This window comes from Phasianus colchicus, chromosome 3 (assembly GCF_987193195.1).
Source record: "Phasianus colchicus chromosome 3, bPhaCol1.hap1.1, whole genome shotgun sequence".
NCBI classification, from domain to species: domain Eukaryota; kingdom Metazoa; phylum Chordata; class Aves; order Galliformes; family Phasianidae; genus Phasianus; species Phasianus colchicus.
The window spans coordinates 32,900,400-32,925,314 of NC_143438.1; the positions used below are offsets into that span (position 1 = coordinate 32,900,400).

General features: G+C 36.8%; 1 long non-coding RNA gene across 1 annotated transcript; it reads left to right on the plus strand.

Moving 5' to 3' along the window:
- Positions 1-1,314: 1,314 nt before the first annotated feature.
- LOC149918497 (uncharacterized) lies at positions 1,315-23,794 on the plus strand. Its single transcript, XR_016465525.1, has 5 exons — positions 1,315-1,426; positions 9,887-9,970; positions 19,983-20,141; positions 22,851-22,883; positions 23,762-23,794. It is a non-coding gene; the product is annotated as an uncharacterized LOC149918497 (long non-coding RNA).
- Positions 23,795-24,915: the final 1,121 nt, after the last annotated feature.

The following is a 24,915-nucleotide window of genomic DNA, read 5'->3' on the forward strand; positions in this document are numbered from 1 at the left end:
CAAAGCTAGCTGAAAATTCTCTGCCCTCTGGTTCCAAAATCTCTAATAACATGGTCCTTGAGCTCTCAGCTGAGAACAAGAAAGTGGTTGTGGTGTCTATATATCTACAATGCTCAGAAACAGGGACCTTTATAGGGGAGTTAATTTTTTTTGTCTTTCATAAGCTTTCTGCTTAGCAGGTCATCTTTAAGTTGCCCATACTTAGCAGGTCATATTTTAAGTTGCTATATTAGAGTGTCAAAGATCTCTGTGGGCTTTTGGAAATATTTCTGAATAGAAAAGTGATTCTTGGAGGCAAAAGCAGCTAGTTTGATGAGAATTAAAATAAAATGGTCCTTTCAAATCTGTAATCCCAGAGCATCATCTGGAGAAGAGCATATCCATGATAGTCCTTGGGAAACTTGCCAAATATGCTAGATCATGCTGATTACTGATGTACTCTTCATAGTTTTAAATGATCTACCTCAGCAACAGTATCAGGTGACAGTCAAGTCACTGCTAGGAACTCTAGACGTGTTTCAATGGCTGCATTGAAGCAATGGGAAATTTTCAGGTCCTCTACCTAAATGCTGTACCCCTCTGGATATTCAAAATCAATGATAAGCAATAATGTCAACACTGACATGACTCAATGCTGTCAATACTATTGCTCTTTCGTGTGTGCAAGAATGACAGTGGAAGCCAAAACACGGGCAGAAACAAAGAAGACTGTAAAGCCGTGGAAACACAAGTGAATGACACTGGTGCCCAAGTTCCTTCCCCTTCAATTTTGTCTGCTGAAGAAAAGAAGGAAGCCAGAAGTAGATGTACAATGCATATCAACTCCTGGTTATATGGCTGGTACAGGCACAAGGGTTTTGAGTTTTATGACAATGGGAATTTATGAAGATTATAACGTGTCAGGGAGGGATGGAATCCATCTGACTAGAAGACATAGGGCAATCTTATGCAGCAGGCTGGCTAACCCAGTCAGGCAGGCTTTAAAACTAAGAACACTGGGGGTGAGGAGTCCAAAAAGGCAATATTCACACCACTGCAACTGGTAATAAACAGGGCCAAACAGAAGAAAGACAAATATTTCTTAACTTTCTCCCATGCATTAGCTGTAAGACTATCCACCTTAAGTGTCATGGGGGATCTTTAGCATCTGTCTAGGAATATATCCATCCTCTGTTCCCTTTTCTTCTCTGAAGAGCCTGTATACCAGTGCAGGCAGAATGCAGAACATTAAGAACTAGAGATCTATGTGTAGTCACAGGGCCACAATCGCACTGCAATAATGGAGACATGGTGGGACAGGTCATGTGATGGCTATGTACCTTTTTGGAAACACAAATCAGCAAGTGGAGTTGCTCTTTATGAGAAAGCAACTGAATATATCAAGCTCTGCCTAAGGAAGAATGATGAATGAGTGAAGAGCTGATGGGTAAGGATTATAAGGCAGATTAATATGGATGATGTTGCTGTGGGAGTGCATCCCTAAGAGCAAGAAATCATATAAAGATATCAAGAAACTCACATGGAAAAGCGAGAAGCTCATGGAAAAACTCAAAGATTACTGAATGTGGAAAAGAGGTCTGGCCACATGATAAGAATATAGGAATACTGTCAGCACATACAGGGATGCGATGAGGAAAGCTGAAGGCCACTGAGAATTAAATTTGGAGGGGGGGAGGTCAAGGACAAGAAGAAAGGCTTCTTTAAGTATATCAGTAGGAAAACATGGAGAAGATGTGGGCCCCCTACTGAATGAGGTGGGTGCCCTGGTAACACAGAGCACTGAGAAGGCAGAGATAATTAACATTTTCTTTGCTTCAGTCTTTACTGCTAAGACTGCCTCTTGGGAATCCCAAACCCTGGATTTAGGAGAGAGTTTGGGGAAAGTATGATTTCTCCTTGGTCACGGAGGATCTGGTCAAAAATCATCTAAGCAAAATTGACACTGAAAGCCATGGGCCCCAATGGGATGCATCTGTCTGTGAATGCTAAGGGAGCTGGCATAAGTGATTGCCAAGCCTCTCTCTATCATTTTTGAGTAGTCATATAGAATGGAAGAGGTTCCTGAGGGCTGAAGGAGAGCCAGTGTCACTCCAGTCTTCATAAAGGTCATGAAGTGGACCCAGGAAACTACAGACCAGCCAGTTTCATCCCTGTCCCTGGGCAGATGATGGAAGAGCTTATTCTGGATGTCATTTCCAAGTGAAAGAAAAGGTAATCAGGAGCAGTCTGTCATCATGGATTCACCAAAGGGAATTCATGCTTGGCCAATCCAGTAGGCTTCTCTGATGTCATGACTGGCTGGGTAGATGAAGGAAAGCAGAGGATGGATACCTTGACTTCAGCAAGATTTTTGACATTGTGTCTGTTAAGGTCCTTGTAGGTAAGCTTAGAAAGTGTGGGATTGATGAGTGGACAGTGAGGTGTGCTGAGAACTGCCTGGCTGGCTGAGTCAGGGGTTTTTGATCAGTGGTAGAAAGTAATCGCAGACGTATACCTAGAGGAGTTTCCCAGGAGTTGGCACTGAGTCCAGTCTTGTGCAGCATCTTCATCAGTGACCTATATGAAAGGACAGATGCACCCTCAGCAAGTTTGATGATGATACAAAGTTAGAAGGAGAGAGTGACACACCAAATGGCTGTGCTGCCCTCCAGTGAGGACTCAACATTCTGGAAAGTTGAGCAGAGAGGAACTTTGTGGAGTTAAACAAGGGCAAGTGCATAGTCTTACAGCTGGAGATGTATAACAGCATCTATCAGTACAGGTTAGGGGGCTTACTTGTTGGAAAGGAGCTCTGCAGAAAAGGACCTGGGGGTTCTGGTGGACAGCAGGTTGGCCATGGGCCAGCAGTGTGCTCTTGTGGCCAATAAAGCCAATGATGTCCTGAGCTGCATTAAAAAGAGTGTGGCCAGCAGGTCGAGGAAGATATCCTCTCCATATACTCTGCCCTGGTGAGGCCACATCTGAAGTGCTGTATCCGGTTCTGGGCTTCTGAGTTCAAAAAAACCAGGGAACTTCTAGAGAGAGTCCAGTGGAAGGCTACAAAGATAATTAGGGGCCTGGAGCATTTCCCTTATGAGGAAAAGCTGAGAGACCTGAGACTGTTCAGCATAGAGAAGACTGAGGGAGGATCTCATCAATACTTATATATATCTAAGGGGCAGGAGTCAAGCAGATGGGGCCAAGCTCCTTTCAGCAGTACCCAGCAGCACAAGGGGCAATGGGGACAAAAACTGGAACATAGGATATTCCATACAAACATGAGAAATAAATCATTTACTTTGAGTGTGACAGAGCACAGAAACAGGCTGCCCAGAAACACTGTGGAGTCTCCTTCTCTGAAGATATTTAAAACCCACCTGGAAGGTTTCCTCTGTAACCTGGGAACCTATTTTAGCAGGTGATCTCCAGAGGTCTCTTCCAATCCCTATGATTCTGTGATTGTGTAATATTATAGTTCCCTAAGGTTTTCTTTTATGAGGTTTTCATGTCTACTACCAATGCTGAACTACTTACAGTACTGACATATCTACTCGGCAGCTTGGCTGTGTGTCTACTGGAAATTTTTAAAGCCTATTTGAAAATGTCTGACTTCTCCCTAATATTCCTTTAGTAACATAAACAGATTGGTGGAACATAGTGGGTGAATCACAGGATGGTGATGACTGTTGAGTAGAGTGGATGATAAAGGACTGCACATCTGCCAGCTTCCTAGTGAAATGCCTTCTCTTTCTGACTGAGACACCTATCCGGTGTATTTGGGGATACAGACACATTCTGGTTAGAAGCTAACATGACTATCATATAACAGCACTTCTTACATCCAGTGCTGTGACCCATTATGAAATCTCTCTGGCACTTTTTTAAGTCTTAGCCTTTAAGGATGATTGCCTGTGGTTTTAGTGGCATCAGTTCAGAGCTGTATTTGTTCAGTGTTCCTAGAGCAAACTACAAACTTCAGTGCTCACTGTTGTACAAAAATACTACTTAGAAGTGCAAACCTGAAGTTGCTTTTTATTCAAATTTGACAAGCTATGGAAAATCAACAAAAATTTAGCCAAATGGAAATGCCTCTCTCTCACTCCTGCAGACACTTTTTACTATCTTTGAAAACACTGGCTTTTGTGCATAGGTTACACAATAAAGAGATTTACATGTTTCTGTCTTCCCTCTGTAGCTCAACATGACAATTAACAAGCAAAGATATTTCTCTCCCTCTCACATTACAGTCAAGAGGAATGAGAATATCCCCAGTAAGCTGGAAGAAGAAACATAGAATCTGAGGAGCCTGAAAGGAAAAAAATGCATTCTCTAGGGGTCTGGAGTTAAGTATCCATTCAAGTTTTAGAATAAGTAGAGACAAGAAGGGTTCTTCATGTGTGTTTTTCTTTGTTCTTTTGTTTGGTTGTTTTTAGTGGAATTTTCCTTAATACCGTGGACTTGGAAAGGTGCATATAGATTTCTTTTATGTGATATTTGCATCTCTATATTTCTTGTCCTGTGAAATGGAGTTATCTGCTGAGAACATAGGACAATCAGTGTGTCAGAGACAGGTTTTCCTTTTTTTTTTTTTTGTATTTCACGAACCACATGCACAACAGAGCCTCTTTCAAGAGGTTCTACTCTAAAATGCTTTTTTTTTTTTTTTCATACAGAGGTTCTCACAGCCTGTGCTTATTATCCCTGTCCTTTCTGAGGAGGGCAACCTGAAAGTCCAGGTTTCTCTTTTCTCTATAGTTCAGAAATGCACAAGACTTTTTATGGAGTAAAAAAGGTTTTTTGCAGTTGCTGTAAACATGTCCTACTTTCTGTCAGAAAGAGAGATATTTCAAGTGGATCCAGGTCTGTGGAAGTACAAATGTTATCATTGATGGTTTCCTCTTATTTGATCTCATGTTCTTCAACTGTAGCCCAGGAGCTGACTCTTAATACCTTCAGAGTTTCCGTGTCAGTGTTTTCTTTCCCAATCACAGTGCACTTTACATACTTCCTGATGTACATAAGGATTCTACTGTAGCCATGGCAATCTCAGAGGGATTCTAAGAATAAAAAGCAAATATTATCACACAAGTTTTTTCCCCAGTAGGATTTTTTTAAAATAGCTAAGTGTACCTAAGTCTATTCTCTGAAAACACTTAAAAATGTGTATATGGTATTTGTCCATCATAGGTAAAGGTATTGATCATAAGTAAAACCCTCATCCAAATGCTTTAGATAGAGATGTATTTAAAAAAATTGAAAAGATTATTTTAAGAACTTGTGTCAAGCTGCCTCAACAAAATTCATTCATTCACTGTGGAATCTATTTACATTAGGAAATCAAAGGGAAAATCCATCAGAAGGCTTGTGAATTAGTACAGTGGTGTACTGCTAGTGCAGTGGACTGATGAGATGACCAGATTTAGAGACGCAAACTAGCTTCCATTACACTTGTATAAAAAATATCTCTGTTCACTAAAATTCACTCTGTCCCTTATGTGTCTTGTCAGTGTATTGATTGTGATTTGAAACTTTGCTGTGCTAAGTTTCCTTTAAGTGCCTTTAATGATTAAATGAAATAGGTGCCCTTAGCGGTTTTTGAGGCAGTCCTGCCAGGGAAGCTTTATAGTCCTATGCAGATAAATCAAACTCCCAGCTCAGGATAGCAGTACATGGGATAAAATGCCACTCTGCAGATGTGCAATAAATCCAATGCATGGTGTAGACTGAGTAACACTGGATGTGGTGGATATGAGGATTTATCTAAGAATTTATCTAACTATTTCTCCAAATGCCGAAGAGCTGAGTGCTTGGAAAAGCAGATAGTTGCTGTGCAAACCATGTGGCTGACTGATTGATGGACTTTGGAACTCTTTACACTGGGGACATGAGCCCAGAGCTATATCCCTATCCTAAAATGGATTGGGGATGATCAGGATGTTGTGTGAACATCGCACAATGAGCTTTCTCCACTTCCATTGCATCTTGAAGCTCTCTCTGGCTTCCTGAAGGAAACTGGTCATGGAAGGAGACTCCCAAATCAACATTCAAAAGATATTTTACAATGGTTTCCCATGTGTGATAACTCCCTAGGAAGTGTGATCTGTCTCATGAGCTCACATCAATCAGAAGTGTCACTCAGTGTGCAGAGGTGTGCTTATACTAACGATTTTCTAGTGCTGGGAGTATTCAGTTTCCCTAATGCTATTAAGACTGAGGGGAAAATACTGGTGATGGAATTTGGGAATGAAAATTACTTTACCTTAAGTAGAACCACTGTTGTAGTCACACTTTGTCCTTCTAAATAACTAAGTTATCATGTGTTCTACCATTGACATCAGTTTCAATACATTTGAAAGTAGTGTGTTAAAAACAAAATAAAATTTGGTTTCCCTTCAAAGTTTTTATTCATTGAAGTGCTGTATCTTATTTAAAGTTCTTGTTTTGAATACTCATCAAGCATAAATCATAATTACTCTACTAAACCTGATCTGTCAGTGCTGATTTATACACAGAAATCTTGGGCCTAGAGGATTAATTTTCCAGTGATTTTCAATTTGCCTTCTCATATGTTTGCTTGAAAACTGATTCTGAATTACTGTAAGACATCATGATAAGTGAGTTAAAATTATGATATTCAAGCATTCTATGCCTACTTCATATGCACTAAATGCAAATTACATTGTAGGGCAAAGTAGGGAAAAAAAATCTCTTTTATGGAACTCATTACAGTAACAAGTCATTTATTTTTTCTAGCCACTTCTCTGACCAGAAACACACTCTCATTTTAATAAGAGAAAGCAAAAAATGTTGTATTTCTAAAAATAGATGCTCAGGTATGATTTTATATTTAACACCATTTTTCACGTATGAAACTGAAGTAAAAATTTGCTAATCTTTCATGCTTCTTTTTAAGAAGATGAGCCACTCCCTCTGCTGGGGATATTTCTACAAACTTCTCTATAAATGAAAAGGATGCTGTGTTTCTCAGTGAAATAGAAATATGTCTAAAATCACATAAAATCTGAGCAGTTTTATCACATGCAAAAATTTCTCAGGAGTATGTAGCTATCTTTATACTAGTGTACACCCAAAATATCTACTTCATTCAGAAAAAAAACCACCAACATGTGGAGAATTCGTAACCATCCAGTTTTAAGTATTTTTCTTTTCATATACTTATAAACTTATCTGCAGCTTGTCAAAGGTAACTGAATGATAACACTGCAGAGAATTTTTTTCCTTTTAGCTACCCATTAGGTTTACCCTGAGCGAGAGCTCCAGGACATCTTCAGTAGTTTATCTTTCTCTGTTAACACTCATAAAACCACCTTAACAGTAACGATTCTCAAGATAAGAAGTTTATTTTCCAGCTTTTGTTCAGTTACTGACCTTTCAGATGAAGCTGCAGTGAATTCCAACGAATGTCTCTGATGAGATGCCAGGAAGTAGGAAGTGTTTCAACATAAATTTACTAATTTACTGTTTTCTCAGTCAAGCTGAAAAAACATTAAAACATTTGTACTTAAAAAAAAAAAAAAAAAAAAAAAAAAGGAAAATATACAGAGACAGGGAGTACACAATCTGATTATCTGTCCACTGTATTTCTTTTCTTGTCTACTGCTGTAATAGTTCATTTTCCCATATCAAACAAGACTGAAGGCCAGAAAGAATTTCTAGAGATGAAGAAGCTCCTGTAATCTCTCAGACACCTGGCTAATATCTTTATTGATGACCTGATTGAGTGCACCCTCAGTAAGTTTGCAGATGACACCAAGTTAGGAGGAAGCCTGAGGGTAGGAATTCTCTACAGACAAATCTGAACAGTCTGGATAGCTGGGCTGAGGCCAATGGGATGAAGTTTAACAAGCCCAAGTGCCGAGTTCTGCATTTTTGCCACAACAATCCCAGGCAACAGTACAGGCTCTCGGCAGAGTGGCTGGAAGACCGTGTGGAGGAAATGGACCTGGGGGTACTAATTGATGCTCAGCTGAACATGAGCCAGCAGTGTGCCCAGGTGGCCAAGAAGGCCAGTGGCATCCTGGCTTGTATCAGAAATAGTGCATCCAGGAGGAGCATGGGAGGTGATCATCCCTTGTACTTAGATCTGGTGAGCACACATCTTTAGTAGTGTGTTCAATTTTGGATCCCTCATTACAAGAAAGATATTGAGGCACTGGAGCATATCCATAGAAGGGCAATGAAGCTGATGAGGGATCTGGAGCACAGTCTTTATGAGGAGCAGCTAAGGGAACTAGGATTATAAAGATTATATATTGCTCTCTATAGTGACCTGAAAGGAGGTAGTGATGAGGTGGAGGTTAGTCTCTTCTCTTGTATAACTAGTGACAGCACTAGAGGGAATGGTCTAAAGTTTTGCCGGAGGATGTTCAGGTTGGATATTAGGAAACATTTCTCTGAGTGTGAGGCACTGGAACAGGCTGCCCAGGGAGGGGGTGGAGTTGCCATCCTTGGAGGTGTTCAGTAAACATTTAGATTTTGTACTGGGGGACATGGATTAGTGGGAAATAATGGTTGTAGGTGGGCAGTTGGGTTAGATGATCATGGAGGTCTTTTCCAACCTTGGTGGTTCTATGATTCTGTAATTCTTTCTGGGTAGAAGAAAGATGAATTAGGGTTTCTACTGAAGGGAAGGGAAAAATCTCAGCCTTCATGAATTTTGTTTGGTAGACAGGATTCCTATCAGACTGCATATATGAGCAGACCAAATTGCATGTGTATGATAGTGGACTAGTCACTGCACTGCTGTTGTTTTTCTGGGTAAGGGTGGCAAACGAAAAAAAAGCAAGTTGGCACTAAGGCTTATATGTGATTAAATACACAACCCTACTGCAAATAATCACTTTAGATTGCCTTTTCATGGCATGTTCTTTATCTATGAATTTGTATCAATGTCAAAATAAATGAAGCTTACAGGACAGAAATGGAAAGAATTTGTTAAGAAAAGATAAAATGAAATGTTCCAGCTTCATCTCAGCTTTCTCCTCATTCATTTACAGAACGATACCTGGAATCAGAATCAGCTCATAGTTTGATCTTTTTATTAATATTAATTTTTAATAAGAAATGCCTGGCCCAGTAATTAGTGTCTTTGTGGTGTTTTTATTTTTCTTAGTGGCAACTTGTTTAACAGGACAAAATAAAACCGCTAACTAAAAGACAAATTCTAACAACCTTATATTGAAAATAACTAAATTCAATAATACCTATTGAATGAAGTGTAGTCTTTGAACGTATCTGAGTTGGGCAAAAGTTGGAGTAGTAATTGCATCAGAAATAACAATCAGGATTTATCTGCTTTTAAATTTCTACAGGGTCATTTGACTTCTCACGTTCTGAGATAAACATAGGAAACCTAAAGGCCATGAGTGTCAGTGGAGAAGATCATACTTTTTGATTCACTCCAGTATTACTTAGCTGAGACTGACTTGAATTTTTTCATGTGCTCAGGGCTAGTTCCCACCATTATTCTGTAGAGTGTACATGAATGACAAAAGAAGTAGGAATATTAGAGAAGTAAGAAATAGATTTGTTTCTTGAGAACTGAAAAATTCAATAAATATCAGAACTATGTGAGTGGTTTCTAGGAAAAAGGAGAAGAGACGAGAAAATTTTGCGTACATACAAGAATAACTATTTATACTGATATGTAACTTAAAAAAAAAAAAAAAAAGAGAGAGAGTTTGAAAAGATAGATCATTATTAATGAAGCTATCTCAAGGCAAAATATTGGGACCATGTCTTACACAAACCTTTACACTCTTATTTAGCTGCTAACTAGAAATGTTTGTATCTTTAGTTCATACTCCTTTACCTTTTTATGTTATATAACTTGGCTGTTTCCAAATATTTCTTGATGGAATATACGTTACTTTTCCTTTGTCCCCAGATAAAATTGGAGGTTGACAGAACAATACTGAGACAAAAGAAAGTGTGAACCCAGCAAACCAGTTACGTTCCTACCTGAAGTCAGGTAAGCACTAAATCAAGCACCGAAAGCTACAAATGTGGTTTCACAATATTTTAACTTGAGGGAAGGCAGAACCATGAGGAAATTTTTATAGCTATATGATGGGCTAAGTTAAGGGCTTAATAAATTCAGAGAACTGATAGGTGCTGAAGGTAGGGCAACGTGTTCTGCCTACTGAACATACAGCTGCTGCTTTAGTGAATGCAGCGGTCATTCTTACTTCTCTCCTGTGGCTCTCCCAGGTGTTTCAGTGAATACAACATCTGGAGGGTAGCACACAGTTTTACTCGGGTCATCTATTGTTCTGTGGATTATAAATGAAGTCCTGTCAATTTAACTGTGTGTTTGCTGGAAAAGCATCGTTAAAAATTACAGAAATAGAGATGGTCAATAGTTTCTCTAAATAAAACAAACTGTCAGCTCAAATTTAAAAATATAACAGCATTTTTCAGCTCAGAATCTCTGCATCTCCTACATGATTGCAACTGCTGGTCTTATCTTTGAGTTTTGGAGATAAGGTGGCTTTTTTTGAAGCTTCAGTTCTGCATAGAAACTGAGTCCAAAGCCTATACCAGCTCACAGTGGGACACAACTTTGCTTCCATTATTTTCCCCTTTGTCTATCTGCTCACAGTGGCTTTATGAGATGTATGAGATATATGAGATGAAGTATGGCTACCTGGTAATGTGGTTATTTTAACAATGAAAAATGGAGAAAAAAAAAAAAAACCACAAAAAAAAAAACAAAAACAAAACTTTAGAAATATGTGGACTTTGTCCACATATGAAAATTCCAACCAGGAGTACTAAGGGAATTTTAAAAAAGAAAATAAATAAATAAATAATGAAAAAAGGAAAGAAAAAGAAAGAGAAAGAAAGGAAGGAAGGAAGGAAGGAAGGAAGGAAGGAAGGAAGGAAGGAAGGAAGGAAGGAAGGAAGGAAGGAAGGAAGGAAGGAAGGAAAGAAGGAAGAAAAATGTCTTTTTTACATTTAACTGAAAGATCTTCAATCTGAAGTCTTTGCACCTTGGCCAGATATAAATGTCTTTCTTTGAATCACAAGAAGGCATGACTGTACTGGTAGAATGCACAACATACTCCAGTGCTGTCTCAACAATACTCTGTCTCTGTATGTCTGAGTATATGTATATCACATTCTGTACCCTTGAAGACGTTCGGCTTGGTTGATCAAAGTTCTTAAATGACTTGCAAACACATGGAAACCATAGTCTAAGTTACAAATGTAGGAAAAGACATTTCAGATTGGGAATATTTAGGTGTCTTACACTGGAGTTTCACTGTTAATTTATTTTAGAAAATTAAAAAGACTAATAATTTGTGTCAGTCTTCAGGTTGTGTACAACACAAAGAAAAGATAAAAAACTTTCTTTTCGTCTCTCCATGTTCTATCCTAAAGATAAATTTTCTGGAAACTAAATGGCCACACTGTTGTGTAATTTCCCTTCTTCTGTGGCCCAGCTTTGCAAGGTTCTGTGGAACAGCAGAATATAATACTAATAATACCACACACCATTTAGATTATTTCCATCATCACCTGAAAATGAATTTGTTGGAGTTTTGGATAGTTTTAAAGGCCTTGCAGTTAATTGTCTGATTCTCACACAACTGTGACTTCATATACAGTTTTGTCCATTTCTTTCAGTATTTAATTTTTGCTATCCCTCACTGTATAGTAACAAAGTATTTTGGGGGATTTGTCCTAAAGAGGCAGAATAGATCAGGCACAGAGCTAAAAAAAACAACCTAAATATTCCACATTATAGTATTGAGTTGTAGATGCTTTTAATGTTCTATTGTTTCAGTGAACCAACATAGGCTGAAGCTCCATGCTTGCTTTTGCTCAGAGAATGAATTATCATGTTTTTGCTGTTAAACTGATGACATTTATGATCTACACAATGTATTCCTTCTATAAGTGTAATTTTTTTTTTTTTTTAAGTCTGTTACAAAAGCAGGTGCATAGTTGTTTTTTTTTTCATTTTGAAATCTAATAAAGTCAGTTTTTGGCCTCAAGCAACAGCAGGATTTAAAATAGGAACTACTTTGAAGCAACATGAAGTTGCACCCAGCCTTTAGGATATTAAATGTGTTTTCTTTCTCTGACTTCCTAAATGTAACTCATTGTTAAATGAAATTCTTACTGTAAGATTTAGTTGTAGGCATTTCGGCTGGACTTCCTTTAGTAACACATAATGATGCATTCATGACTTCAAAACACGCCAAGAGGATTATTGGGGTGGAGGGTGGGGGTGGGGATTGTTACTTCCATGTCACAAAGAGGAATAAATAAATAATAAGTATTTCAAGAGAAGCAATAATAAACCTGGTGGGTGGGTTATCTCAGGGAACTGACTGAGTAGGACTGGGCTGCAGCCTACCAGGTCTTTCTTTTAAGCACAGGTTAGGTGGTGCAATTCACAATCTACAATAGCCTGTTCTTTTAAAATGAGTTGGTAAACAAACAATCATTTCCAGAAAGCCTGTCTTTCTGGTTAAAGCAGGATAGTCTCATTAGTAAGTGATTTCAAAGCTGAGCATCTGGATATGAATAAGTGATCTTCAGAATAGCAGAAACATATGTATTAGAATTTGCAAAGTTACTGTTCAGTCTGCTTGAATTTGGATTGTATTCCCCAGAAACTATGTAGCCTACCTGGAAGATCAAACTCCATAGTTGCATTAAATATATTCTATTGTAAAAGCAGTCAAGCACTATGGAGATACTAGACGTAAATTCATCAAAAACAAACAAACAAAAAGAATCCAAACTTATAACTTGAACACTTTTGCTACAGGTATTGTTATAACAATGCCTTATTGTAGGAAATGGAGTCAAAATATCTAATCCAAATAATAATATAACTCCTTTATTTTGACGGAGAATAGAGCCAGCTTAGCTGGGACAGTTAGAGGCCTACCAAGAAAAAGAGAAAGATGCAAGGAAGACGAATAGCCAATTTTGCATTGTATTAATCTCACAGAAAGAAGATTTCAATTTCTAATGCTGTCACTTTGTCCTCCTCTAACATCCTTTATATTATATTAAAAAGACTTTAGAAAGCCTTTTTAATTAAACTTTTCACTATTTCAATATTTTAAAGAAATGTTTCAGGTTTGCTGTTTTTTTGTTTTGTTTTTGTTTTTTTTTCTGAGTAGGGGAGATTTGTTGGCTTTTTCCCTGAGGTAGGTTTGCTTCAGAATGTTAATGTCTTCTCCCTCAACTACACTCCAACCTCAAGCTAAATCATGTTAGAGCAAGTAATGCTTTCTGAATGAAAGTTTTATTTTCACACACAGCCAAAATGAGTTATATTGCACCTGCGTGAATGATGTTTCCCTTATTTTATGAAAGTGGAAGACAGCCAAGATTTACATGTTTTCTGTAGGTACAGATTTTTTCACATGCCTCTTCCCAGCACCACCTGCTTCTGTGATTTGGGTGTTCCCCTCAGGTAGGTCACAGTCTAAAACATGTTACTACTCAGATTGGCCGCACCCAGAGATAATGCAGTCTTTTTTTTTTTTTTTTTTTTTTTAAACAGTTATATTAGCCAAATACGGCACACTGTTGTGTGTTAGTTTTTGAACTTTGTATAACAGTCTTTGTTACTGGACATCAGGAGTAGCTGATACTCTTTTACAGGGGTTTCCAGAGTCATAACACTAGATCAAATTAGATGATAACCAAAAACATTTGGACTAAAGAAATAGGAAACTGAATGAGCCCAGTAGACCAGATTGTCAGGGAAAGATTTTTCCAGGATATTTAGTGATAGGATGATGGCTAACAGTTCTAAATTAATAGAAGGCTGGTTTAGAATAAATATAAAGTAGAAATTATTTATTATGAAAATGAAGAGACACAGGGGCACATTGCCCAGAGAAGGTTTGGATTATCTATCCCTGTAAGTGTTCAAAGTTAGGTTGAATGGGGCCTTGGGCAACCTGACCTGGTGGAAAGTGCCCTATCCATGTCAGGGTGGCTAAAATTATGAATTCTTTGATGTTTCCTTCCAACCTAAACCACTGTATGGTTCTGTGACTCTGTTTGTTATCTCTAGCACGGAATGGTAGGAGGTGTTAAAAACTAAAGCACAAGAAATGCTGCATAAGACTGCAATTTTATTATCATATATTATTATATATGCTGAAGTTCATAAGAAGAGTGGGATGAGGATATCCATTTTACAATGTCCATGACCTTCTCAAACAACAATTTTTTTCCCGCTGGTCTCAACATAACACTTCTTACATCAGCTTCCCACACGAAAATAAACTAACCTCAGCTCAATGGTGGGAGGGTCTGTCTATCAGGGGTGTAAAACAATTCAGTACTGGTAAATTGTCTGCCTATTTTTTCTGCTTTAGACAGCTTTTTGGTTTATTGTGCCGGAGGCAGATAACCAATTTTCTCCTGTGAAGGGATTAGCAGAATTCCATTGTTCAGATGTTCTAATTGTTAATTTGCATACTTGAGAAGGCTTATAGTTTTGATTGTGAAACCTACCAAATTTTTCTTTCTTTCTTTTTTTTTTTTTTAACTTGAACAAAGTAGAGAAAAAAGTTTTCGTACTTAATTAATAGCTGCAACATATTGAGCACTGGACAACATTAAACACAATTATGAAATGTATATAAAGAACAAATGTTCTTAATTCTCCTCTTTGGGAGCAGTTCAGGTCTGAAGAACTCTTTCAAGAAGTTAAGTAAACCCTAAGGCTGAAAAGTCCTCTGAAAGATGTTAAGCTCACAAATGATTGTTGGAACCCAGTAAAATCTACTTTTGACACCATTTCCAATTCACATGCGCTAGGAATTTCCCTTCTTTATCTTTGCTCTTCTCTTCACAGTAGAGAATAAGATTGAATTATTAATATGAGGTATTAATAGGAGATATAGTCCTACAGAAGATGCGGTATTTTGAAGTTTTAGTAGATTAAAAGATTCTGACAAAGATATGTGTGCCTGTGAGAAGCGCAGGGTAGTACACAATTCTGACAGCTGTCAGTCCATCAGAAAGCTCTGGGTCTGGGATTTTTATCACATTTTAGCTAACTCAGGCTAAAACTTTTTCTAGAACTATTCAAAATTTCTGAAGAAACACAGTTATACTACTGCTGCTTTGCAGTATATGGAACCAATACCATCCATATCTGGTATCAGTAGCTGTTAGTATTAATCCCCCCATTATTCTACTGTTTGTACTCCTTTAATATACAAATAGTGACATAAAATTTGATATTATGAATTTTTTTATATTTTTTATATTTAGATTTTTGATATTTTGATATATTTTTTGAAAAATCCTACTCTCCTTTGACCTGTTGGAGCCTTTTACTGCTGTGATGCAAAATGATTGAATGCGAAAAACTGCAAAATGACTGTCAAACGCCCTCTTATTAAGAAGCTTCTGTCTAGTTTAGGGAACGTCCTTACATGAAACAGTGGAAATTCAAACCTATCTAGGACAAATTTTATTTTATTTTATTTTATTTTTGAGTGTTACAATTGAGTTCTGCAGATGAATGGGCAGTACCACAACAAGGTAGAATAAGACATTGGAGGAAGGTGTATTAAATATATGGATCCATAGCAAAAACTTTGAAAAACTCTGATCAGTAATGAAGAAATGTGTAAGTGGTGAGATAATAGAATAATAAAATAAAAGGGTTTCTGAGAATGTTGTTCCCCCCCCTTTTTTTTTTTTTCCCTGTCTCTGTTCTTTGGATGTCTGAAATGAGAAAACATCTTCCTGTGATCAAAGGATGTACACGAAGAAGAAAAAATATGTGTTGGTTTCAATAAGGAGAACTTAAAATTCCAATATAAAGTAAAGTTTGGATAATTACATACTCGTTAGCACTACACAGCAAAAGTATTTTCTTTAGCTGGCTGATTAGTTCTTTTTAGAACATAACAGTTAGATGACATGCCACCCAATAAAAGATTAATATTGGGTTCATTTGTACTTAGCTAGGTAAATAGTAGATGTTAAGTACCAACACAGAAGTGTTTGTTTGTTTGTTTGTTTGTTTTTGTTTTTTCTCATCAACAGTAAGTAGTATACAAAGGTGCATAGGAATACTGCATTGTAGGTAGGTGTTTACCATGGTTGTCACAACTCATTGACATTACAGAAGGTTTGGGGGTGAAATGAATGTGTAGATGGACAGTTACCAAATTACTGGAGTATCTTTTCTAGACTGTTAGGCAACATTATGTTGAGCTAAGAAGAGATACTGCCTAAACTCATTATTGCAAAACTCAATGGTAGTCTCCGTGCAAAAACCGTAGTAATTATGAGCTATTATGGTATGGTTTGTGCCATTTTAGCAGCCCAGCATTTTTTTACTGATAATAAGGCAGTTCATAGATCATAATTTATCAGTGATGGATGTTTCTGATAAGAACATCTATCAGAAAATGTTATCTTGCAGGTCTGCATGTCATCGTAAACTAGGAATTAGTCTTAAAGCTGATCCAAATATGAAATGATAGTGAGTAGCACTGGGCAAATAAAAACCCAAAGAGAGCACTCTAGGTACCCTAGACACTGGGACATGGCTAGACTGGTGTGGTCCTGATTAAAATGAGAAAGCCTTTGAAACCAAAAAGCTGAGGAATGTTGTATAATGTGTGTGAGAATGGTCTGTTGCAGCAGGAGGTGCAAAAGGTAAATCTATATCCGGTCTCTGGAAAACAACTGCTGTTTCCTCTTTGTTAGTATTAGTTCAATCCCTTTGCAAAATGCTTCCAGACTAGGCAGGCTCTTTAGTTTCTAACAGAACAAAGCCTGTCATTCAAACGACTTCTATTATTAGATTGCCTGCCCTTAATGGCTCCAGAATAACCTTAAACTGTTTGTTTGTATGCTTTATTTATAGTTTTGATCACTTAGCAGGATAATCACTTACTGATCCTCAGAGCCCATGGAACTGTTATCATAGAACTGTGAACAAGTTTAAGATATAGGCTAGGGATATTTGCATACTAGGGACTGGTGATTTTTTTTTGCAGTCAAATAACTGCAGAATATTTGAGGTTCTTACACTTAATAAACATCAGAGATTTCTGAGGAAAAAGTTAGAAACAACAACTCAGGATTGAAAAGGCTTTCATCCAAAACTTTCCATGATGTTCAAATAAACTCTACTTACATGTCTTGGAATATGTAAAACTTTGGCTTCAGGTTTGGTTTTAGGTTTTGTGCATTAGTCAGTGTAATCCCAGTAGCCTCTAGGACTGGGAGCCAGAATTAGATAGGCTTTAGAGACCTATGCATCTTCTTCTGTGCATTGGCTTTCATCTCAGTCCTACAAGGACAAAATATGAAAGACTGATATTACATATTGAGAAGGCATTTTCGCTAAGTGCAAATCTTTAGATTACAAGTACTACATATGGGAAAAAAAAAAAATTTTTAATTCAGCTTTGATTGTTCACTGACCATGAAGGCATAAGCGATTCTAATCGACAGAAATTACATTGGGCCTCAAAAGTCAAATTAAAGTGGTCCCAGTCTGCACTGTATGCAATTTACTGGGTCATACAAAAAAAAAAAACTTTGTCAGTAGTGTAACATGTCAAAATTAGTCACTTAAGAATGTAAACAGCTCCAGAGAAAGGACTGAGCAGGCCTCAAGCCATCTGCTTTGTGTGTTAGTTCCACTTTTTCACTGTAGGCACTGAGTTTTGTTCACTCAGCCAGATGATCACTGTCTTAGATTCAGCTGAGTATCCCGAAGTAACAGAGAGCTGGAGATGTCAACAGATTGCCATGCCTTCCAGTAGGGGCACAAGGCTCTGGGCTCAGCAGGGAGGAACAACATCAACAGCTGGTACATTCCAGGAACTCTTTTCCATCTTCTCTTACATTTTTTTCTTTCTCTCTTTCTTTCCTCCTTTCTTTCCTCCTTTCTTTCCTCCTTTCTTTCCTCCTTTCTTTCCTTCTTTTCCTCCTTTCTTTCTTTCTTTCTTTCTTTCTTTCTTTCTTTCTTTCTTTCTTTCTTTCTTTCTTTCTTTCTTTCTTTCTTTCTTTCTTTTCTCCTTTCCTCCTTTCCTCCTTTCCTCCTTTCCTCCTTCCTTTCCTCCTTTCTTTCCTCCTTCCTTTCCTCCTTTCTTTCCTCCTTCCTTCCTTCCTTCCTTTCTTTCTTTCTTTCTTTCTTTCTTTCTTTCTTTCTTTCTTTCTTTCTTTCTGTCTTTCTGTCTTTCTGTCTTTCCTCCTTTTTCTACAAATGTGAGAAGTGAATGATCTTGTCATTATTAGCAAAGGCACCCTGGTGTAACTGCACACTCTTTTTAACTCAAGCCAAAGACAAAGTTGCCTCCTGTTTCCTTTACCTACTCTTTTCCTTCCTCTCACTCTCTCACTTTCCTTCTCACACATTTCTCTGATATTCTTACATTCAGAATTGTATTTATATCTTTTTTTTTTTTTAAATTATAATTGCTATCTCATTTTTTTCTTTTGTTTTATTTTTATTTATATTTTTCTCTGTCTGTTCTGCAGCATCTGGTTCTCATGAGACTGATTCTTCATTCTATGTTATTAAATTTATTTAGTTTAATTAGGTTAATTTCTATTTTAGATAAATTTGTGAAACACTGAGATATGAAATAGAAGACTTTATTTATCTCTTTATTTATCAACACCATAAAAATCACTCGAAATGTCTGGAAAAGAGCACACTAGTCATAAAACCAGAGAATAAATTCTGAAACACTTAATCAAAAAAGAAAAAAAAAAAAAAAAAAAAAGGACCATTAGCAACCCTCTGAAAAACAGTAGTAGTGTCAATTGCTAGTTCATATAAAAGAGTCAGTAGGGGATTAGGCAGTTGCTGTGCAAAGAATAAACCAGTGTTTTTTCAAAAAATTAGTGTTCATCAGATAGCTGTTTAATTAAACTGTTTGCTTTAGCATTTGTGAGTTTTAATGGAATTTCAAGAGAGGTTAAAGGCAGAAGCTGGAGGATAAAAATTAATACAGATACAAAAGCTTTCATTTCTGTGCTAAACACATAACATTTCAATACATTGTCATTCTCATCAATAGAATAATAGACAAAATATGTAAGCATTCTGAGCATAAAAACAGCTAGCGCAATAATCATTCTAAGTTTAACAAGGAGGAAATACTATTTGAAACTGTCTTTACTGTACAGCCATGTTTCAAACATGTTAAGGAGCACAGTGAGAGCAAATGACTCATATCAGAAATGCAAAACTCTTTTGCAGAGTTAATGAGATGCTTCAGTGATCTGCGTGGAGAAAAAAAAAAAAAGGCATGGTGAAAAAAGTGATCTCATTCACTGGTGAAAAAGTGTAAAATGATAGACATCCTCGTATGGAAGTCATGATGAACTTTAATATTTCAGCGTATTTACTAACCAGAGTAAAATATTTTGTAAGAATGAGCAAGGGGGCACATTTTCATAGAAATATAGGAACACAAAATGGTTTTGTTTGGAAGGGACCTTAAAGATCTTCCAGTTCCAACCCCTGCCATGGACAGGGCTGTCCCCAGCCAGCTCAGCTGCCCAAGGCCCCGTCCAACCTGGCCTTGAGTGCCTTGAGGGATGAGGCACCCACAGCTTTTCCGGGTAGCCTGTTCCATCATCTCACCACTGTGAATTTTCATGAACTTTTACTACCTTCCAAGCTTCTGACAAGTACTGGAGAAAGGATATTGTGCTTAACAGGATCCTGATATGATCATCTTGCAATTGTATACTGTGTGGATCTTATCACCTCAATTTATGAGCTTAAATGCTGTGCCACTTAACTGGACAATAATTAGATGTATTATGAAACAGAAATAGTACATACTAGAACTTTAAATGAGAAAAACTTTATTCTCTGTTATATATTTCAACTCTGAAAATGACGTATGCTTTTCAGTCACTAGCAGAGAACCTCACTATGTGGGGGAAACAGCCAGAATAATATGATGAGCATTTTGTATAAAAAAGCTTGTCCTCCTCTTGTCCCCTCACAGCTCCTGTAAAAGCTCAGCTCACTGTGCACAAAAGAATGAAAGATTCATGAACTGAAAGCACAGAAAGGGAAGAACAAGGCTCTGTAATAGTGACAGGCAGAATAATATGTATTACAGCATAAATAAATCCAGCATCAATCTACACCCGTGTCTTCACAGGTTTGTATTGCCCCACACCTCTTGTTGCCAGATGGGTTTTTACTAAAGCACAGCTTTTGGGCTTTGCCAGAGCCCTTGCAAACAGCAAGAATGTACTAAAAACAGAGTTACACAACACTCTGCTCCCACTTCTATCCACCTCTTACCCTGTCATAATATTTGATTTAATGTCATTGCATACAGTAATACTGTGATGTATTTTCGTTAGCTTGAAAAATCCAAATGTCATCTATTATCCATTTGCCGTTATTTAGTGCTTAAACTGCTCAAGATATGTAAAAGTAGAGATTTAATTCTTACCATTTTCTCTTTCTAGTTCTATAATTAATTTGTTTTAATAAAGCCAGTAGCAAGTAAGTTTTAGTCTTGATATTTAAGTAGCCTTGGAAAAATAAATCAGGCATTCCTGCTCTAAAAAACATTTGGCTGTCACAGTGGCAGGTATTCAAGTTACAATTGTATTGCTCTTTAAATGAAATGTCTGGAAACATCCTGCTGGACCATCCTTACCCAACAAAAAGCCTGGACATTAATTCCTCCAAAACTTTTGTTTAGGGGATCATCAAAGATTCTGGGAGGGAAGGATCTAGCTTTTCCTTGCACAAAGATGTTGTAAAATCTGTTCAAGTGTTATCACAACAGGACCCCATGCTTGTTGTCCTCTCAGCTTATCTCCCCCATACGTCTACCCCTCAGCCTGTTTCTCTGGGGAAGTACAGTAAGAAGAGAAGTGTGTTCTGAACCAAATAAATAATAAATAGAATGATAGCAGAAAACAGACATAATTAGGCTGAAAATTTATTATATTCACCTTTGAAATAAATAAATAATTTGTGAACAGATTTCTGTAGAGGATTGAAAACCAAGAATCATTGGAGTATTTTTATGGCAACACAGAAGTTCACATCTTCAATAATTTGGCATTGCTATAGGCACCAAATAACCAGATTCTTTTATTAATGCTATTTATTTGATATATTTACAACCCGAAATTTATCCTAAGAAAACAATGTAATACTTTGAAGTAGTCATTGGGGGTATGTATGTAAATGATTTTGATAGATCTTTAATTTCAGATACTTAGAAGATAAGAAAGCTCTTTGGGAATAAACAGATGCTTTACAAAATAGAATCTTTATTTTATTTATATAGAGTTGAGCATAAGAATTGCTAGTTAGCACAGTTTCAGTTTGTGTAAAAAATAGATATTTTTACTATATTTAAATGATTGCTGTTTATATTTTGACAACTTCCTTCTTCCAGTTTATCATTTCTTATTGAGACGCATCCTCTTCACTGAATTTCTTTCTTAGGCACAAAGAACCATATAGTCATCACAATAATAATTATCTAGAAGTTCTAGGTGCAAGAAGATTTATGCAATCTACATTGGAAAAAAATAGTGCAGCAATTATGAATCAGAATAAATTGCTGAAATCAAATACAAGCATACTTCTGTCCTAAACAAACATGTCCCATGTGACAGCTTCATTATATTAAAAAAAAAAAAAAAAAAAAAAGTGAGACTTCCTTGCAGTATGATGCAAATCATAGCTTTGTTTACGGAAGACTTTGGAGTAGTGAATTATAATCTTTTTTTAACTATGATTCTTCTTGTGAGACACAAATTTCCTGGAGTGCTTCAGAGGCTTAGATTTACGCATTCTTCCTCTTCAAAAATTATAAATTTTGTTTATTTTTCCTTTGAAAACATAATGCTCTTATCTTTATTATATTTTGCCACTGTCACAGAGAACACTTCTAGGAATTAATACTAACCTTTTGCAGAGAGGAACCAGATGCTTCTAATTTGTGCAAGTTGTCTGTAAATACACAGAAATGTGCAGTGATCATTGTACTTAATGTAAGGTACCCAAGAGTGCCCAAATTACAGGTACACATTAGCTGGAAAGTATTAAGAGGTAATTTTTTCCCTAATAACAAACAAAAAATTACTGCCACAGAAAATTCTGATGGTGCCTTGTACTGCAACCCCAAGGAATTTTTATTGTGATGTCTGTCATAAATTATTTACTCCTATGACTTGCTCATTCTAGACAAATGTGTCATAAGATGTCTATACAAAACAAGAGTGTTGTATGGACAAGTCGCTATATGGTACACAAGTGTTTAAGTGAAACAGGACTTGGTGGGCCTTGCAACCCTACTTCTTCACCCTTAGTCTGGGCAAATGGAGAAGACAGGACCCCGATTCTCCCCAGATATCTTCCAGCCCATCAGACTGCTTAGTTACCAACACATCTATGCCTTCTCATGTTGCCTTTTTCTTCACTCAAAGAAGAGCTGTTACTTTAGTTAGGTTCCAAAAACACCTCTCAGGACATCTGTCAAGGTATATATTAATAAGGTGATGGAACTCAAATATTGGAGGAGAAATCTAAAACCCACTGGACTTTTTTGTCTTGGAATCACTGCTATGTATTTATAAATTGCTATTGCCACACAGATATTCATTTACCCTACGGTTTCTACAAATGAAAAATCTCTTGGAGCCATAATTTATAGAAACAGTATTAGAAAGATACTTCTTTTTTTTTTTTTTTTTTTTTTTGCACCTGATTTAAAAGGTAAAACACAAAGGCTTCTACTAGTCCTTTCATTTTGTTCGTTCATACATTCAGCATATAATACAGTTTAAAAGCCTGGGTATTGTGCAAGTGATTACTTTTTTTTTTCTTCTTTTTGCAGTGGTAAAATGGACCAATTGTAATAATTCCTCAGGTAAGTGACCTTAGGGAAGCTTAAATTCCCTGGAGAGAGAAGATAAATGATATATTCACAAGCTTTTATTTTTTTTTTTAAAAAAGAGTAAAATGTATAATTCCTTGTTCTGGGCTTCCTTTTTTAGGGTGAAGGCCCTCCTCTTGCTGCCTAAATTCACTTCTTTCTTTAGAGAAAATATGTCCTAGCTTTAGAAAGGTCATCTCTATTTTGACTGAGAATGAGAATGATAAGGGTTGATTTGGTTTGGTCTTCTAATTCCTTTTCCAGAACAGCACAGTCAACTGTCAGAAAGCAATACACAGAGGAGTGTTCAGCTCAGCAGGGCTTTCCTACAGTCCTTGCCTTGATTTCATTACTGATATTTTTCATTTTCACAGTTTTCTATGAATTGCCTTTTGGTGATTCAGGCTGTAAGAGCTGGGGCTGTTCAGCCTGGAGGAAAAGGCACCAGGGAGACCAGATAGCAACCTTATAGTATCTATAGGGGAGCCATAAGAAGGAAGGGGACAGACTCTTTAGCAGGGCCTGTTGTGATAGGACAAGGGGAAATGGTTTCAAACTAAAAGAGAGGAGAATTAGACTGGGTATAAGGAAGGGATTACAGTGAGGGTGGAGAGGCACTGGAACAGATTGCTCGGAGATGTGATGGATGCCACATCCCTGAAAACATTCAGGCTTAGAATGGACAGAGCTCTGAGCACACTGATCTGCTGTAGGTGTCCCTGTTCATTGCGAGAGAGTTGGAGTAGGTACATTTTAAGATCCCTTCCAGCCTGAATGATTCTAAGATTCTATGAATCTATGGTTTTGATCTTTGTCGATGTAAGAGGATTTGCAGTCTTACATTTAGTCTAATGCAAACACTCTTTTGACAGGTCTGAAAAAGAATATAGGAGTGCTATTTTTTGCCTATGTACCTTGACACTTCAGGCTTCAGATTGTTTCAGGAATCTTTTCAAAATGAAAATAGTAAAAATCCTGACATGGATAAATAAGTAAGCATGGGAAAATACTTGTTTGTTTGTTTGTTTATTATTTTTTTTCCAATGGAAAAAAGTGTCAGAAAAAAATAAAATCCTTACTGAAAAAATTTTGGTGGTATTCAGTTTCAATCATGTCTCTGAGAAGGAAGAATCCTGGGAAGGAATATAAAACAACTCATCTGGTTCTTTGATTTTTAATCAGATCATTATCCTGACATTCTTTTCTTTTTCTTATTATTAATATTTACCACACCCTCACACTTTTCCAGTCTTGCCTCTTTCTTTTTTGTTTAGAAGTACCTTTCACTATTTGTGAAAACAAGTCTATGTTTACACATTTGAAAGACATTAAACTTAAAGAAATTTCATTATCCAGTGTTTACAATTCAAGAAGCTAGGCAGCCTTTAAATTTGTATGAGCAGCATATGGGTGGATCCTCTCCCCAAGGTTTTGTTTTTTTCTTTTTAATTCATTTGGTACATAATCTGTATTTAGAATTACTGCTTTGATACTGAATACTCTATGAACTCACTGAAAAATTAAATAACCACATCTGTAAAAAAGCTGTAAATACTTCCAGTTTAAAAACAAACAACAAAACCAGCTTGCATGCTACATTTTTATAAGAAAGGAATATAACTCTACAGAATATTCAGCCTTATAATCAATAAACATAGCATTCCATTGTGTTTTACAGACCTTCATTTGTCTTTACATTTTAACATTTTACTTGTGAGCATTATTGGCTGCATGGCATGAAGGTCATTTTATGGAAAGCATACCTATCAGATATGACAAAGCTAACATGCTACTAGTGTATTTGAGTTTCAAGGAAAATGCTAGAATAAGCTGCTACAGAGTAAAAAAATTGAATTGCATTATCTTTCACAAATATGAATTTTAGTAGAAAAGAAACCATTATTCTCAGATTTTTTTCTATGTAGTATTACTTTTATCAAACCTGGTATTCATAATTTCAATTACAGAATGCATTTTTTTTCATGTTTTCAGCATTAGAGCAAGAACATAAGCTTTCCAAGAGGAG